This window comes from Physeter macrocephalus, chromosome 8 (assembly GCF_002837175.3).
Source record: "Physeter macrocephalus isolate SW-GA chromosome 8, ASM283717v5, whole genome shotgun sequence".
NCBI classification, from domain to species: Eukaryota; Metazoa; Chordata; class Mammalia; order Artiodactyla; family Physeteridae; genus Physeter; species Physeter macrocephalus.
In genome coordinates, this window is record NC_041221.1 from 133,321,015 (window position 1) to 133,338,367 (window position 17,353).

At 43.4% G+C, this 17,353-nt stretch overlaps 1 long non-coding RNA gene across 1 annotated transcript in view; it reads left to right on the forward strand.

Moving 5' to 3' along the window:
• The window catches only part of LOC129392348 (uncharacterized), a 183,367-nt gene that overhangs the window by 71,087 nt on the left and 94,927 nt on the right, over positions 1-17,353 (forward strand). The window contains exon 2 of the long non-coding RNA XR_008618133.1: positions 11,131-11,201. This is a non-coding gene — a long non-coding RNA (uncharacterized lncRNA). The remainder of the gene's footprint in view (positions 1-11,130; positions 11,202-17,353) is intronic.

Below are 17,353 nucleotides of genomic sequence, written 5' to 3' on the forward strand. Positions count from 1 at the left end.
TGTGTTATAGGGTCTCTTCTGGTATGGTACCAGCATAGGGAGTTCAGATAATGAGAATCTCGGTATGCCAAGGGAGGCTTCTTAGAAGAGGTGAAGGCATAGCTGGACCTTTGAAAGTAGGACCTGGACAAAAAGGAGAACAAGGGAATCTTCGGGAAGGAAGAGAGCTGAGGAAATAAAATGAATCCTGCATCCACTGGATGGGTAACACTGATGCCAGTTCAGATAACTGAGAAAAGACCTCTCTCTACCAGTGTCTGACTTGAGGTGAGGAGACCAAGAAATGACACCATGAAGGCTGTACACCAGATATGATCTGGGCTTTTGGGGTTGGAAAGAGACATGATTTAGAGAGGCGGCCGGTGGTAGACAGGAAAAGCTGAGCAGCTCCCTTGGTCTCCGCTTGCCCCTCTCCATGTTTGGATATGCACAGTGGACATTCTCCTAGTTTTGACAAATGCAGTTTTAAACCTTCCTCTCGTCCCACCTGGCTTCCAAGTAGAATGTATTTCTGTGCCCCTCTTTCAGCCAACACTTCAGAGAAGGATGAGTTAGAAGGAAGAGAGTTGGGGATATTAGAGTGTACCACTGATTCTCTGGCTGTCATTGTCTCCGTCTACTTTTTAGATTTATTTACCTGGTTTGTAGTTTTCCTCCCATCACTGGTTCAGCATACCAATAAATACATTTAATGTTGGAGAGTTTCCTTTCTGTCTGAACATGGCATACTCTGGTAAGGGTTAGGTCAGTGGGAGAGAGGGCCAGTTGCTGAAGGTAGGACATAGGATTTGGAGACCTTGAATACAGTCTGGACATTGGGCTCAATCATAGCTGAGACATAGGAACAAGTTTGTTTTTATGAGACCTGGGGCATGTCCTACACAAATCAGAGAAGTGTGGGCTGGAAGGAAGAGAGCAGAGTGGCATTTTCTTAATGGCTCTCTACTTCTCCATTTGAAGTTTGGCTCTGTGATACATGGCTTGGATGTCATAGGCGGATGACCAAAAAATGCACTGAATTCTAAAGAGCTCAGCTCTGCCTGTAATGGTGGTATCTCTCTTGAGTTACTCTTGGAGTTCACAGGTGGAGTGCACTATGGAGGCTGAGGATCACTGACATAATTTAGAGAAATAGAATGCGTTCAACAGGAGCTTACATATAGCCTCAGGGAAGCAGTCTTCCTGGGTCACAGTTTGGTAGCATATTTCAAATTTGGGTCTTTTGACCCAGAAATTTTACACCTAAGTATTTACCCTATAGAATAATTTAAAAAAAATAGCTTATAGCTAATGCCTACTGTACATTTACTATGTTCAAGGCCCTCTGCCAAGCAATTTTCCTGCTTTATCTATGTAATCTTCCCGACAATACTGTGAGACAGGGACCGTTAGGTACAATTATTTCTTCGTCTGGGGAAAGAAAAGGTCACCCAACTAGTAGGCAGTTAGAAAATAAAATAGTTGCTTCCTGTTAAGTATTGTTTTAATTATGAAAAACAACTGAGGCAGCTTAAAATTTGAATACAGGAATTTGTTAAATTATGTCTCAGTTATTGAATGGAATTCAGCCATCTTGACATTGAAAGTAATGGTGTAGAATATTTTTAACATACACAGATGTCTCTGCTGTATTAAGTGTGAGAAATAGGTTACAAAAGAGTGTATACAATATGATCTCATTTTTGTTTAAAAAATAGTATCTGGGGCTTCCCTGGTGGCACAGTGGTTGAAAATCTGCCTGCTAATGCAGAGGACACAGGTTCGAGCCCTGGTCTGGGAGGATCCCACATGCTGCGGAGCAGCTAGGCCCATGAGCCACAACTACTGAGCCTGCACGTCTGGAGCCTGTGCTCCGCTACAAGAGAGGCCGCGATAGTGAGAGGCCCGCGCACCACGATGAAGAGTGGCCCCCACTTGCCACAACTAGAGAAAGCCCTCACATAGAAACGAAGACCCAATACAGCAAAAATTAATTAATTAATTAATAAACTCCTACCCCAAACATCTAAAAAAAAAAAAAGGATCTGTATAAATATATACATGATATAAATATATGTCTGTGTATATACAGACATCTTTATAAGTCTCAAAATCTGTACATCAAACTATTAATAGAATTTATATCTGGAGGGTGGGCTTGTGCCTGGCATTTACTTTGTTCTTTTTGTTGATTGCTTCTTTTTTTTTCTACATTGAACACATCTTTACTTGTTTAATATAAAAGGTTGCTCCCCACCCTGAAGTCTTTGAAAAACAGAGCAAATTCAGTTAATAGTTGTTCATTTTTATCTCAAGTGGAAAATAGAAGATCCAAGGGTAGTGTGCTCAGTGGACAATAAAACAAAGCAGGCTGAAGAGAAATAGGTTTCAGTTGAACTCTTCTAAAGATTTTCTTGACTAGTAGTGAGTAAAAATTGAAGTACTCAGCAGAGGTAGATTTAGAGCTACATGGCTTTATACAGAGCAAGAAGGAGGTTCTCTGAAACTCAAGTGCTCAGTCATTTCCCCAAGTGCTCCAACCTAAAATAGAGATTCTAAACTTGGGTCTCAGTGGGTCCCTGGATAGAATCAGGGATGTCCATGAACTTGGGTAGAAGGAAACTGCATCTTAATCTTCTTAACTGTCCAGCTACACATTAGAATTTCCTTCCAAAACCACTATTAGTGGCACCTATGACTTTGTCACCAATAGAAAGCCCATGTATTTTCATGTCATGTTACAGAGTTTTCTTTTTTTAGTTTTTGGCCACACCCCACAGCATGTGGGATCTTAGCTCCCTGACCAGGGATCGAACCATGTCTCCTGCATTGGAAGGCAGAGTCTTAACCACTGGACGATCGAGGAAGTCCCCAGATGTTTTTATTGTTATGTTTATTATTACTTTGAAATTATCATAAATAATGCTTCACAGATCTGTTCCTTAGTCTTATTATTTAATGCAATAATAAAGAAGCATACATACTGCCGTATCTTTTTTTTTTTTTTTTTTTTTTTTAGCTAACCATGTTTCAATATCATGGTTTCCTTTTGGAATCCTGTGTCTCTTAATCTTATGTGTTTAAAAACATGCCCCTGAATAGGGGTCAGTAGACTTAACTGGAGTGCCAGAAGAGTCCATGGCACATGATAGGCTAAGTGCCTCTGATGCAAAATCTGTAGATCAGACAGCTCTGGCCATTCAAAAGGCATCTCTGCTCTTCTAAGTTCCTCCATGAGGTGTCTTGCCTTGAGGTTGAAAGATGGGTCACAGAGCTTCTAGTTACAAGAGTGTGAGCACAGCAGCTGGCACGCAGTAGGCATTTTAATATAGGTGTGTAATCTTCTCTCTTTCCATTCCTTACCTGCCTCTTTGAGTGGCCAACAGCTATCCCTGTCCACAAGCCAGTTAAAAAATAAAAAATAAAAAGTTAGCAGTTAACTATTTTTTAAATGCCCATCTCTTTCGCTGTATTGAATCGGGCTTTATCCAACTGACATCTGTATAAACAGATCATCCATTCAGACATCTGCTGAGCACACTTCAGGTACAAAGGTCCACAGTGTACTTCTTGGAGGCACAAACCGTTGGCCCTTTGTCCTCCAGGAGAGCATCGTCTGACAGGGGAGAAATGAGGTACATGCAAACCGTTTTCACAGAAGGTGGAAGGTGCAGCTGAGCTTGATTTTGGGGTGTGGTGGCACACTTATTTCTGGAACTCTGTGCTTGCCTACTTTTTTCTTTATGGAAGTATGGTTTAGTTTTGTGTTGTGAAAAAGGGACACAAACAAAAAAATACTAACCACCCTTTCTCATCTCCTATTTGAATTTATTTTTCTATCCCTTTCACTGTTATGTCCCTACACTTGCCCCTGAGCAACACGTGGTAGGCATCCGTTTGTTATTTGCTAATGGATGAAGGTAGCATGCATCCTGGTTTACAAGACACCTTCACATCCATTGACTTAAACCAGTGTTTCTTAAAGTGTCATCTGAGAAACAGAGAGATTGTTAAAAGTAGATTCCTGAGGCTGACCCCAACCTATGTCAGAATCTCTGAGCTTAGGCTGTAGAAACCTGAACTGTAAAGAAGTTCTCTCTCTTCCCTTTCTGGTCCACTTCTGTGGTGATTCTTACGCACACGAAAATTAGAGAACTACTATCTTAACATGATCCTCCAAAAAATCCTATAAATTAGGTAGGGCCAGCACCATCAGCCCATACCAGAAATTAGGCAGATGAACAGAGGAGAGGTTAAGTAGTTTTACAGAAGATGATACGTTTATCATGTGGCAGCTGGTTAAGGTATTATTCAGAGAGAAGGAGCTGGCAGGTAGAGGGAAGAGAATTTTGCAGCCAGAACCTGTAAATCCAGTCCCAGAGAATGGGGAGTGTAAGGTGGACATGGAAAGTCTGAAGCTCAGGCAGAAAGATTGCGCAGGAAAGTTCATCTAGGCAAGGGGAAGTGAAGGCTTCAGCGAGGGCAAGAGTGCTGGGTACGAGAAGGAGAAAGTACAGCCGGTTCTCGTCATTCGCGCATTCCGTATTTGCAGTTTCACCTGCTAGCCGAGACGGATCTGTAACCTGCAAATCAATACTCAAGGTGCTTTTGCTGATATTCACAGACTTGCACAGAGTGGTGAAAATATCCAGGTGCCCAGTGTGCATGTTCCCAGCTGAGGTGGAGCAAGGTAATTGCTGTTTTAGCTCTCAGACTATAAATACATGTCCTTTTTGTGGTCTACTTAGTAGTGCCATGTTTTTTGCATTTCTGTGCTTTTTGTTGGTGGTTTCTCTGTTTAAAATACCCCCCAAGTGTAGCAGTGAGGCGGTGTCTAGGTTCCTAAGCACAAGAAGGCTGCAATGTGCCTTAGGGAAAAAATACGTGTCAGATAAACTTCATTCAGGCAATAATGATAGGGTGGGTGGGCGTGAGTTCAGTGTTAAAGAATCAACCATGTATATTAAGTAAGGTGTTTTAAAACAGAAATAAGCATAAACAAAGTTATGTATTGATCAGTTGATGAGAATGTTGTGATCAGAGGCTGGTAGGAAGCTAACCCTGGATTTTCCCAGGAGCTGTGGCTCAGTGTTCACTAATTCAGTGTTCCCGGTGACGTCATAGAGCACATTTGTCAGGAAGAATAAGACTCAAATGTAATTAACTGTCAGGAAAAATAAGACTCAACTGTAATTCTTGTAGCAATGGCACCTGGAAGTGTCTACCCTGCCCCAGTCCCTCTGTGTTTTAGTGTCAGGGCTAGGAACCCTTACAGCACTGCAGTGTGTTTGCCATGATCTATGTGCAAGGGTTGGGAAACTGAAGCTCAGAGTTGTGAAGTTGATCTGATGTCACTCAGCAAAGAAATGCCAAATGCTAGTTTGCCATAGACATTGCAGTCATAACCAACAGGGCTTTACTTACTGTTGGGGTGAGTGGGCAAGAAAGAAGGGAGAGTTGTAAAAATAATCTCAAGATGTCAAGCCCAGGAACAGGAAGGTGATGGTGCCACTAGGAAGAAGAGCAAGGTAAGATTTTAGTAGCAAAGCAAGACTTGATTTTAGCTGTAGATCTGGAAGTCACCCACAAAGATGCATTTATAGTCAGAAGAAAGAGAATTGGGGAAAAAAAAAAAGTTTGTATTTAAAGAAATAGAGGGAGAAAAGGGAAGCCAAGAAAGAAACAGAAACCTTAAACCAGATGTAGGGAAAGAATAGAAGACTACAGGGTAATGGAAGCAAAAATGGATTTTCCAAAGAAGTGGAGAAGAGATGGCCTACAGTGTGAGACACTCAGAAAGGTCGAGCAGGACGAAGACTGAGAAAAGGTCACTGCATTTGCCGATGGGCTGTCACTGGTGACCTTTGGGAGAGTGGCTTCTGTGACGGTGGGGAAGGAAGACAGAGAAGGAAGGAGTGAGTAGGTCTGAGCCGTGGAGGCTGCAGATATGGATGGCTCTTCTCCCAGCTTCAGCTCTCCAGAGGGGTGAGATGGGATGGTAGCTTTAAGAGGAGATAGGAACAGCCCTGGAGACAAGGAAAGGGAGTCCAGGAAAAATGAAAAGGCCAGAGAAAATGTCATTTTGAAAACCCAGAAGGGGCTAAGAAGGAAGGAACATGCAGATTTGTCCTTTGGGAAGAGAAGGAGGTGTTTTTGCTCCTTGAGGCAGTGTAAGGCTTGCATCTGCTGGGGCCTGGAGAGACAGAGGAATCTGAAGTTTTCAAGCTAAGACCCAAACCAGGACTGTGATCATCCTAAAAGACGGAGATGAATGAACAGCACGAAAGATGGAGACACCTACTAGGTTCACATTTTCAGTCTCAGAGAGATGATGTTGACATCATCAACTCTGATTGCAGAATATCTAGTCATTTTGAGAAATAGCCTTGTTGGAGACATAGACTGTTATTTCAGAGCAGTTAGAGTTACTTGGCTACTTCTAAAAAGTTATGACCTGGAAATCTTGCTGAATCTGCATTTGCCATTAATAACAACTATTTAGGAGCTGGCATTTTTAGGCAGACACCTTGCTTAAGTTCTTCACAAAACAAAAGAAGTCACTTAAATCTCTCAAGTAGGTTAAACGTTTTCCATCCTTACTTGTCTGTTTTCCTTATTCATCAAGAAATCTGGCAAGCCTTTTATCTACAGATGTTGCAGAGGCAAACTTCAGCCAGGCTTATGTGAAATTGTCACAAAACCCCAAATTAATAAGACCTGACTGCCTAACACCGCACTCCAGCTGGACCTGAGTGCCCCTAATAGCCCTGCCCATGGGAGTAGGAAAGTGAGCTCGGCGGTGTTACTGCGTCTTGGTTAAGACTCTTCAATGATAAAATGCTTCCAGGTATAGAATGTTCCCAGCAGCCCGTTCCTGGGAAATGCTGTGTAGAAGCTGATGGGTAATAGTGGCTCGCTCAGCCGAGTCCAGCCTTGAGAATTGAGATATTAAAGTTTGATATGCGAGGGAAGCAGTTCTAACCCTGAGTCCAGCTCACAGCTCTTACTGTCTCTGCCCCACCACCTGGCTCGGAAGGAAACTGCTCACCATCTCACCTGATGCCCCTGTTCCGTAGCCTCCAGCTTGACCTCTTGGTACGAGGCAGCCCTCCAGCTGCATCCTTCCCCAAGGCTTCTGCAGTAGACCAGACCTGGATTCAAGTCACCTATGTCCCTTACCAGTGGTGCAATTTTAGGCAACTTACTGAGCATTTCTGAGTCTGTAAAATGGAAGCATAAGGTTGTCATAAGATGCAAACGGGTGTTTTTGACACACTCAGCACTGGGCAAGATGCATAATAGGCTGCAAGGCAGTGCTTACTGTTATCATTCAGTACTGTTGTTATCTTAGATGCTAAGCAATTTAATATTTCTAAACTTTTTATTATTCTTTTTAATCTCAGATTCCAGTAATGAGTGCCCATCATAAGTCAAACAGTAAGAAGTATGCAAATAAAATCTCTTTTTTGCCTTCCTTCCCTTCCACCACCTCACGTCCTTCCAGAAAGTATCCATTGCTAAGTTCTGTGGGTACCCCTCACACCCTTCTCTCTATTCATACTAACACATTCATAAATATCAGGGATTCGCCCCCCAAGTATGTATGTGAGTTTCTGTGTTTTTTTGTAAAAATGGGATCATACGGTGCTCAAACTTACTCTTTCTGATGTTACAAATGTTTCTCTAGGTCAGTATTCCAAATAAACATATTCTTTGGAAGAGCCACATGTTATCCTAAACAGCTTATTAATAATATAATCTGTGCATAATATATTGCTACTGTAATTGCCTCAACCAGCCTCCTATTGATGGAGAGTCAGGCTATTTATAGTTTTGTTTCTCTAGCATAAATATTATCATTATTATTTCATCCTGGCCATAAAACTGGGCCTCCTGTAATATCACAGTTTAGATGGGAAAACCAGAATCCATAATTAAGTCTCCTATTCTGCATTATTCTTTCTTCCACTCTACCTTATCTGCCTTCAATTCTCCTGTCTCCCTGCTCTCCCCCTCCATCTCTTTCCACCTCTCCTCCCTCTCTCAAACCCCACCGTCTTTCTTCTCTCCATACAATTGCTTCTCACATCCCTGATAAACCTGGGAGCAAGGGGAGATTGAAGGTTTGTTTTATTTCTGCATTTTATTGGTTCTGGCTTCAGGGAGCCTGTAGTCATTTTTATGACAAAGCATTACTTGTAAGAGGACTTTGCAGTCTCTAAGCAAATGAATGTAAATGAATTCCTAGGCTGTGCCCTACCCGCCCAGTGGGCACCCTGTTGGGTTCATTTTGTTCCATTAGTATCCTAAGGAAAATTAGAAATATGAGATTCTTTTAAGCAGAGGAGAGCTCTTATTTCACCCTGGAGAAGCCATGTTGGAAATTTTGGACACTTTTTGCTACAAGCTGCATTTTTAGATCTGCAGAATTAAATGCATAAACAGCTCCTGAAAGTTTAGTTTGTTCGCTTCTCCCCATATCCTCAGCCTCTGGCACGTGTAGAGACTGGGCTTATTTTGAAGCCAGAGACCCAAAGCCTTGGCCCATCGTGATACAGTGGTAGTACCCACAGGTGGCCAACACTGGACACACAGAGGCTAGGCCAGTGCTGGCAGAGAGGGATGAGGCTGGTCCCTGGTAGGGGACAAATTCTGGCTTCTAGGGCAGGAAAAGACCAGTTCAGGCAAGCCCTCATGCTTCTGTTTGGCAAAGAGAAAATTCCATTTAGCCTAATCCACTATATTCAGTTCAACCTATAGTGTTTTAGTCACTTGTAGTTTAAAAGTCTTGCCGAGGTATTGAGTCAAATTTACATTCTGTCATTATTTAGGAACTTTTCTCAATTGAGAGCTCTCCCTCCAGGTTTTACACACACACACACACAATTGATTCCAAGCTTCTTTTTTTTTTCCTTTTGGATTATTTTATATATATATATATATATATATCTTTATTGGACTATAATTGCTTTACAATGGTGTGTTAGTTTCTGCTGTATAACAAAGTGAATCAGCTATATGCATATGTATATCCCCATATCCCCTCCCTCTTGCGTCTCCCTCCCACCCTACCTATCCCACCCCTCTAGGTGGACACAAAGCACCGAGCTGATCTCCCTGTGCTCTGTGACTGCTTCCCACTAGCTATCTATTTTACGTTTGGTAGTGTATATATATGTCCATGCCACTCTCTCACTTCGTCCCAGCTTACCCTTCCCCACCTGTGTCCTCAAGTCCACTCTCTACATCTGTGTCTTAATTCCTGCCCTGCCACTAGGTACATCAGTACCGTTCTTTTAGATTCCGTATATGTACATTAGCATCTGGTATTTGTTTTTCTCTTTCTGACTTACTTCACCCTGTATGACAGACTCTAGGTCCATCCACCTCACTACAGGTAACTCAAGTTCATTCCTTTTTATGGCTGAGTAATATTCCATTGTATATATGTGCCACATCTTCTTTATCCATTCATCTGTCGATGGGCATTTAGGTTGCTTCCATGTCCTGGCTGTTGTAAATAGTGCTGCAGTGAACATTGTGGTACATGACTCCTTCTGAATTATGGTTTTCTCAGGGTATATGCCCAGTAGGGGGATTGCTGGGTCATATGGTAATTCTACTTTTAGTTTTTTAAGGAACCTCCATACTGTTCTCCATAGTGGCTGTATCAATTTACATTCCCACCCACAGTGCAGGAGGGTTCCCTTTTCTTTACATCCCCTCCAGCATTTATTGTTTGTAGATTTTTTTTGATGATGGCCATTCTGACCGTCATTGTGGTTTTGATTTGCATTTCTCTAATGATTAGTGATGTTGAGCATCTTTTCATGTATTTGTTGGCCATCTGTATAAGACCTCACACCATTAGAAAGACCAGAAAGCAGGAGGAGGAGGAGTCTACCTATGGGTGCCTCTCTGGGTCCTCCTGCCCCACCCTCCTGGAACTGGAGGTGTGGAAGTTTCCACCAGCCTTTGTTATGCTCTCTGGCTTGGTCTTGCCCTGCTGAGTGACCTTGGTGCCTCTTGCTACACTGGCCCATGTCCCTGTTACCTTCTTGCCTACTCCAGGCCCACAGGAATCTGCTGTGCCAGATTGGGCTTGCAGGTTAGGGACCAAGCTTTGCCACCTTCTTCCCTCACTCTGCCAACCTACTATCATTGCTGTTTTGTTCATTTCCCCACAGGGATTCTGCTCAGGAAATACCAGTTGAGAATCAAGTACAGCCCCTATGTTCATAGTCACCCCTGAGGTACCAAGAACATTCTCTTGAGGTCACCCAGAGAGCAGAGGTCAGCCCAGAGATGTAGTTTGTCCTCCTTGTCAATTTTCCCCAAAGCCCCTCTCCTCTCTTTCCCAGTCTTTTTTTTTTTTTTGGTAATATTTATTTATTCATTCATTCATTCATTCTGTGCCAGGTCTTAGCTGCGCCATTTGGGATCCTTTGTTGTGGGATTTGGGATCTTTAGTTGTGGCATGCATGCGGGATCAAGTTCCCCGACCAGGGATTGAACCCGGGCCCCCTGCATTGGTAGCACCAAGTCTTACCCATTGGACCACCAGGAAAGTCCCCCCAGTCTTTTTTAAACCTCTGTCTTGGTGGCAAAAACCTCCAAATCATTTGTGCTTTATTTTATACTTGGCAAAGATTGGGAGAGTCTGGCCCTAGGAAGTATATCTCTTGTCATTTAGGAGACGAAGGATTTAACCTCTCTGGTTATCAGCTATGAGCTTGCTCTTCTTTTTTTTCGGGGGGGGGGCCTCTCACTGTTGTGGCCTCTACCGTTGCGGAGCACAGGCTCCGGACGCGCACGCTCAGTGGCCATGGCCCACGGCCCCAGCCGCTCCGCGGCATGCGGGACCCTCCCGGACCGGGGCACGAACCCGCGTCCCCCGCATCGGCAGGCAGACTCTCAACCACTGCGCCACCAGGGAAGCCCGAGCTTGCTCTTCTATAATGGGGTATTTGGTTGGAGGAAGGGACTAGTGGATAACAGGATAGAGAAGGGAAGGCATCTTTCAGGTGACACTTTACGTCATCTTGTCCCAGCATTCCCTAATCGACTATGTAACCATTTGCTTTGTGGCTGTGATTCTGTGGTGGCGGTGATTGTCCTGTTATATCCCCAACACTCTCTACTCTGTCACAGGTGCTCAGCTGACATCTGCTGAAGGAGCCATCACACCAGTGCCCAAGATCAGAACCTGCCTGCCCACAAAGGTGAGCTCTGTCAACCCAGGAGGGCTGACTGGTGCTCCTTTCTCGTCCTCATCCATGCGCCAAAATTACGGAGAGAAGCTGGGGAAACCTGGATGAGCAGTTGGGAGAAGAGGGGTGAGGATGTGGGGAAGGAGGTGCGACCTCCCAAAAGGAGGAGATGGAATACCTACTCTCCATACAGCAGTCTCTTGATCTGAGATGCCAAGGGCTTCTGTCTGAGTATTAAGGACAAGATGCTTTGTCTGCCAGTGCAAGATCCTAGCTGTCATCACTGGCCATTTTCTATGCCTTAACTTGGGTTGAATTCGTAAAGGAAGGGAAGAAAGGAATCTAAATGCTGTCCACTTCACTCTTTCATTTGAAAGGGCTTTGTCTGTGTGCCTGGGTGCACGTGACTGAAATTCACAAGTGTGGTGCTCTCCCTTCCTTCTTGTACCAGCATTTGTTATTCCTGATTTATGTGGGAGGCAGAATAATACAGTGTTTCAAAGGGTTTGGAATCCAAATTCTGCTACTTGTTAGCTCTGTGACCTGTTAGTCAACTAGCTAAGCCTCAGTTTCTTTATCACCAAAGCAAGGGAACTGTGCTTGCAATAAACATACAATAAATGTTAGCTTACCTATCAGAGGGAGAAAAAACGCCCCTCCCACACTTACCTCTGTTGTCCAGTTAGTCTCACAAACATTATACAAACTTAATTTCATTCATTCTTTTTTTTTTTTTTTTTTTTGGTGGTACGCGGGCCTCTCACCGTTGAGGCCTCTCCCGTTGCGGAGCACAGGCTTTGGACACACAGGCTCAGTGGCCACGGCTCACGGGCCCAGCCGCTCCGCGGCATGTGGGATCTTCCCGGACCGGGGCACGAACCCGTGTCCCCTGCATCGGCAGGCGGACTCTCAACCACCGCGCCACCGGGGAAGCCTCCCGTTGCGGAGCACAGGCTTTGGACACACAGGCTCAGTGGCCACGGCTCACGGGCCCAGCCGCTCCGCGGCATGTGGGATCTTCCCGGACCGGGGCACGAACCCGTGTCCCCTGCATCGGCAGGCGGACTCTCAACCACTGCGCCACCGGGGAAGCCCCATTCATTCTTTTATAAACTCATTCATCTGACACATCTTTTTTTGAGCCACTGCAGTGTAGTTGCTGAGACCACAGACTTTGAAGGTCAGCTATCTGGGTTTAAATTCTTGTTCAGATATTTGCTGGCTGGGTCACCTTGAGCAGGTTACTTAACCTCTCTATTCCTCAAACTCCCATCTGCAAAGAGAGTGTCCTAGTGGTATTTATCTCATAGGTGATTATGAGGATTAAATTAATGGGTTAAAAAAGGTGGAAAGTATCCAACAAATATTAACTGTTGTTATGATTATGAGCCAGGTACTGTGCTAGGGTGTGGAATATGGTGGTGAGTAAAAATACATCCCTGACCTAACAAAGCTTACCACCCAGCAGAGACGATGGTCTACAAATAATTATACAACTATAATTATCATTGTAGTAAGTGCTAAGAAGGCAGTGGAAAGGGAACAACAGTAGGCCAGTGGAGCCGGGACTTGAAATGGGTAGAGAAAGGCTTGAGGGAAGATCCTCCAGTGAAGTGACAGTCAAACCAGGTTGTGTGGATTAGGATGCGTTGACCAGGCCAAAGGCAGAATCTGAGCTAGAGGTACAAAGGCCCTAGTTGAGCAATGAATGGTGTTGTGGTGGGGAAGACAGAGGGTGACCAAGCAGGAGATGTATGCAGACTTTGGAGGCGAGGTAAGGATGTTAGGCTTGATTCAGAGAGCATCAGAAGACACCAAGGGTTTTAAAACAGGGGGGCGATATGGCCACTTTCTCACTGCCTTGTTCTATCTTTGGAGCTACAAGGTGAGATTAGGACACGGCCCTCTGGCCACTGGGTCCTCCTAATGTTTTGCTTCTGCATATCTTCATTAGCTAATCCATCTCAGCAGTCTCAAAGCCAGGAACACATGTGAGAAAACTCTAGGGGCTGGACATTCAGGGCCTCAACCATTATGTCTGGCGTTCCCCGGTACGAGGACATACTCTGGAGGAAAATGATGACACATCCTTGTCCTTCTCGAATCCCACCCTCAGTGCCTCACACAGTGTGAGGTGTGATATGAAGTGGTCCATCCATGAAGGGTGGTGGTTCGGAACCATCACCACGATGACGTCATCAGGAGCTCATCACACCATGCCCAGCTCACCTTTCACTCTGGTCTTTGTGGCTCTGGCACGTGGTACTGGGGCAGAGGGCCTGCCCATTGGGTTTCTGCCCTGAAGCCCTGGCACAGCCTGAGTCAAATTTATTCCTGATTTTAGGAAACTGTGAGGTTCGCAGGGACAAGATGCTGTGACACAGCTTTTAGTTTTATTTCTGCATGTTGCTCTCAGCAGCTATTTGTTCCCTCCTCTTATACCTCTTTGCAAAGCTCCGGTTCCCTAAGAAGGACTGAAGCCATTTGAATTACAATACATTGTGTTCCCAGCCAAGGTGTGTTGTGCTGGTGAAACCTTCCCTTGATCAAATGCTACAACTACTGTTGAGAGTTTGGAACAGCATGGCACTTTCTTTACTATGCCTGAGAAGTGTATTTCAAGAAGAAAACATTGCATTCTCAGAGTAACAAATCATACCTGTCGGGTAGGCTGCCCATCTCTGGGAGCATTAAGCACAAGACCAGACTCTCTGCTATCTTCCCTGAACCGCAGCTGATTTCTCGAACACTGATTAAACGGCAAATGCAAAGTCTGTACAGACAAATATAAGTCATCTTCCCCTTTGATGGCTGAATTGCTAGCGTGCAGCTGGAGCTGCTACATGTCAGATCCCTGACAGGGTTTTGTTTTACATTCCAGACACAAGCAGGCTCCTGGAATCTTCTGCCACCCACATACGCTCCGTCTCTTAAGCTCCCCCTGCACAAACTCGGCCCTCTGCTCCTTCCGCAATCTGAGGACTTGAACCAAATGAAATAACAGTACAATTCAATTCAGATTCAGTTTAGGGAATATTTTGATTTTCTGGTTGAATAATTCTAGAAAAGATACAGGTTTAGTCCTGAATCCAGCTGGCTTATTGGATGTATGTATTTTAAAACAACTTTGATTTGCTTCATAGCTCACTTTAAAATAAGCTGGGCTTCATCTGATTCTGGAAATGAGCGTGACCTCTCCTCACTTTCTGCCCAGTGTTCAGTTCGAGACCCCAATGCCCCACACATGAAGCGACGTGAAGCTCAGTTCTGAAAAATAAATCTTTCAGGGTCCTCGTCTGACTGTGCTTGGGATCCAAGGAGAGTTGAAAAGGCCCAAGAAGCCCATTTTAAGCAGAGTTGGCCTACAGCCAGTTTTAATAAAAACACCTTCACTTTGGGGCAGTGAATGTAAGACCAGCATCCATAGCACAAGAGAAGCTTACAGGGTAGCACCTGGACATTTCGCAGCTAATCTAAGCTCTTCCAGGAAATAGAGAATTGACTGTAGTGCAGTTCAAATCATAATGGGCTAAAGGCTTCTCTGTGATCTCTTACTGTGTGTCTCACTTTTTCTTGATCCCCTATAGTCTGTAAGTTCATTATTCCTCTTGCTGTCCCCGGAACTAAGCACTGGGCCTGATGTCTAATAGGTGTTTGCCATGTAGGAGTTGAATTGAACCCAAATCTTATCTTGTAGAAGTTAGGATTAGGTTTGGCTGCAAGGAACAGAGATCCCCTAAATGGTGACTTAAACAAGATCGGGGTTGGTTTGTCTGTTGGGTGAAAGGAGTTCAGAGGTAGGCAGTCCAGGACTGACGTGGTGTCTCCACAATGGCCAGGAGCCCTGTATTCCCTTTGCTGTCTGTACTGAGTAGCCCTCCTCCTCCATCAGGGAAGGAAAGAAGCAGCCCGCCCATTCACTCTTTTTAAAATTTTTTTCATTTCATTATGAAATATAACACACATGTAGAAAAATGTAAAGAAAATATATACAACTCAATACATTATCATAAGATAGGCAAACATATAATCAATATCCATGTCAAGAAATAGAACATTGCCAGCATCCCCAAAGTTCCCTTTCAGGTTCCTGCCTGATCTCTCTCCTCACCACCACACACCCCCCGCCCCAAAAGAAAACTACCATCCTGAGTTTGATAGTTGTCAGTTCATTACTTTTCTTTATAGTTTTATCAATTCAGTTTATTCCAGTTCACTATAGTTTAGTATTGTCTATTTTAAAGTTTTTTTAATAAATGGAATCATCTAGCAAGTGCTGTTGTACAGCTCATTCCTTTTGCTCAACAGTATGTTTGTGAGATTCAGCCATATTGTTGTGTGGAGAATGTGTTTGTTTTCATTGTTGTGTAACATTCTGGTGAGTAAACAGTGGTATCTCCTTGTGCTGCTAATTAGCATTTTCCTGATTACTAATGTTGTTAAGCGCTTTTTCATGTGGATTTTAGCTACTGGGATAACTTCTTTCGTGAATCACATGCTCAAATCTTTCTTTTTTTAAAAATTTTCATTATCTATTTTATTTATTTGTAAGAACTCTTTGTGTATTCTGGATATAGTTTGTTATTTACTGTGTTCCAAATACTTTCTCTTACTCCATAGCTTGCCATTGCATCCCCATAGGAGTGTCTCTTGATGGTAGAAGTCCTTACTTTTAAGGCAGTCAGAATTATCATTCTTTTTTTTTTTTTTTTTTTGTGGTACACGGGCCTCCCCCTGCTGCGGCCTCTCCCGTTGCGGAGCACAGGCTCCAGAGCGCAGGCCCAGCGGCCATGGCTCACGGGCCCAGCAGCTCCGCGGCACGTGGGATCCCCCCAGACCGGGGCGCGAACCCGGTTCCCCTGCATCGGCAGGCGGACGCGCAACCACTGCGCCACCAGGGAAGCCCGTATCATTCTTTTTTTTTTTTTTTTTTTTTTACAATGGTGAGTGTTTTTGGTGTCTGGCTAAGAAATCTTTCTGTACCTTGAGGTCACAAAGAAATTCTCCTGTTATTTTCTAGAAGCTTTATTATTTTGCCTTTCATATTTAGATCTACAGTCAAAATAGGGATTGCTTTCTATGTATGTGTGAGGTAAGGTCTAGGGTCCCCCCACTGGATATCCAGTGATTCCAGTATTAAAAAGCCCATCATTTCCCCTGCTGCTCTGCAATGTTACCTTTTACCTTAATCGAGTGTCTATATATACATGGATCTCTTTTTGAGCTCTCTATTCTATTCCATCAAGTTATTTGTCTCTCCTAGATTAAATACCACATTGTAAAAATTACTGTAGTAATTTTATAATTGTAACTTTACAGCAGATCTTGATATCAGGTAGAACCTGTCTTTTCATTTCTTTCTTCAAGTTTCTTGGCTTTTCTTTTTTAAAATTTCTGTATACATTTCAGAATCAGTTTGTCAAGTTATACACACACACAGACACACACACACACACCTGTTGGGGTCTTGGTTGGAATTTCATTAAATTTATAGATGAAGTTGGGAGAGAACTGATTTCTGTACAATACTGAGTTTTCAAATCCAGGAACATGGCACATCTCTTTTTCTAGTTAGGTCTTCTTTAATTTCTCTCAGTAATGTTTACAGTTTTTTATGTGAAGCTTTTACGCATAAGTTATTCACAGATATTTGATACTTTTAACATTATTGTAAATTGTTTCTTTTAAAATTTCACTTTTTAACTAATACATAGAAATGCAGTTAATGTTTATGTTCTGATCTTATAACCAACAGTTTTTCTAAACTCAATTATGATTCTAAATATTTCTCTGGATTATTTTGGGTATTTTGCATATATAATTATGTCTATAAATTATCTTATGTAGTTTAGGTCTATTCACAATTCCTATTTCTTCTTGGGTCTGTTATTATTAACTTCTTTTGTTTTTATTTCATTCTGTCTGCTTGCTTTGTGTTTCATTTGCTCTTCTTTTTCTAGTTTTTTAAGATAGAAGTTTAGATCATCAATTTGAATCCTTTCTTTACTAATAAAGCCTTTTAAACTAATAGCATTCCTCTAAGCATTGCTTTAGCTGCATCCCAAGATTTTTTTTTTTTTTTCGTGGTACACGGGCCTCTCACTGTTGTGGCCTCTCCCGTTGCGGAGCACAGGCTCCGGACGCGCAGGCTCAGCGGCCATGGC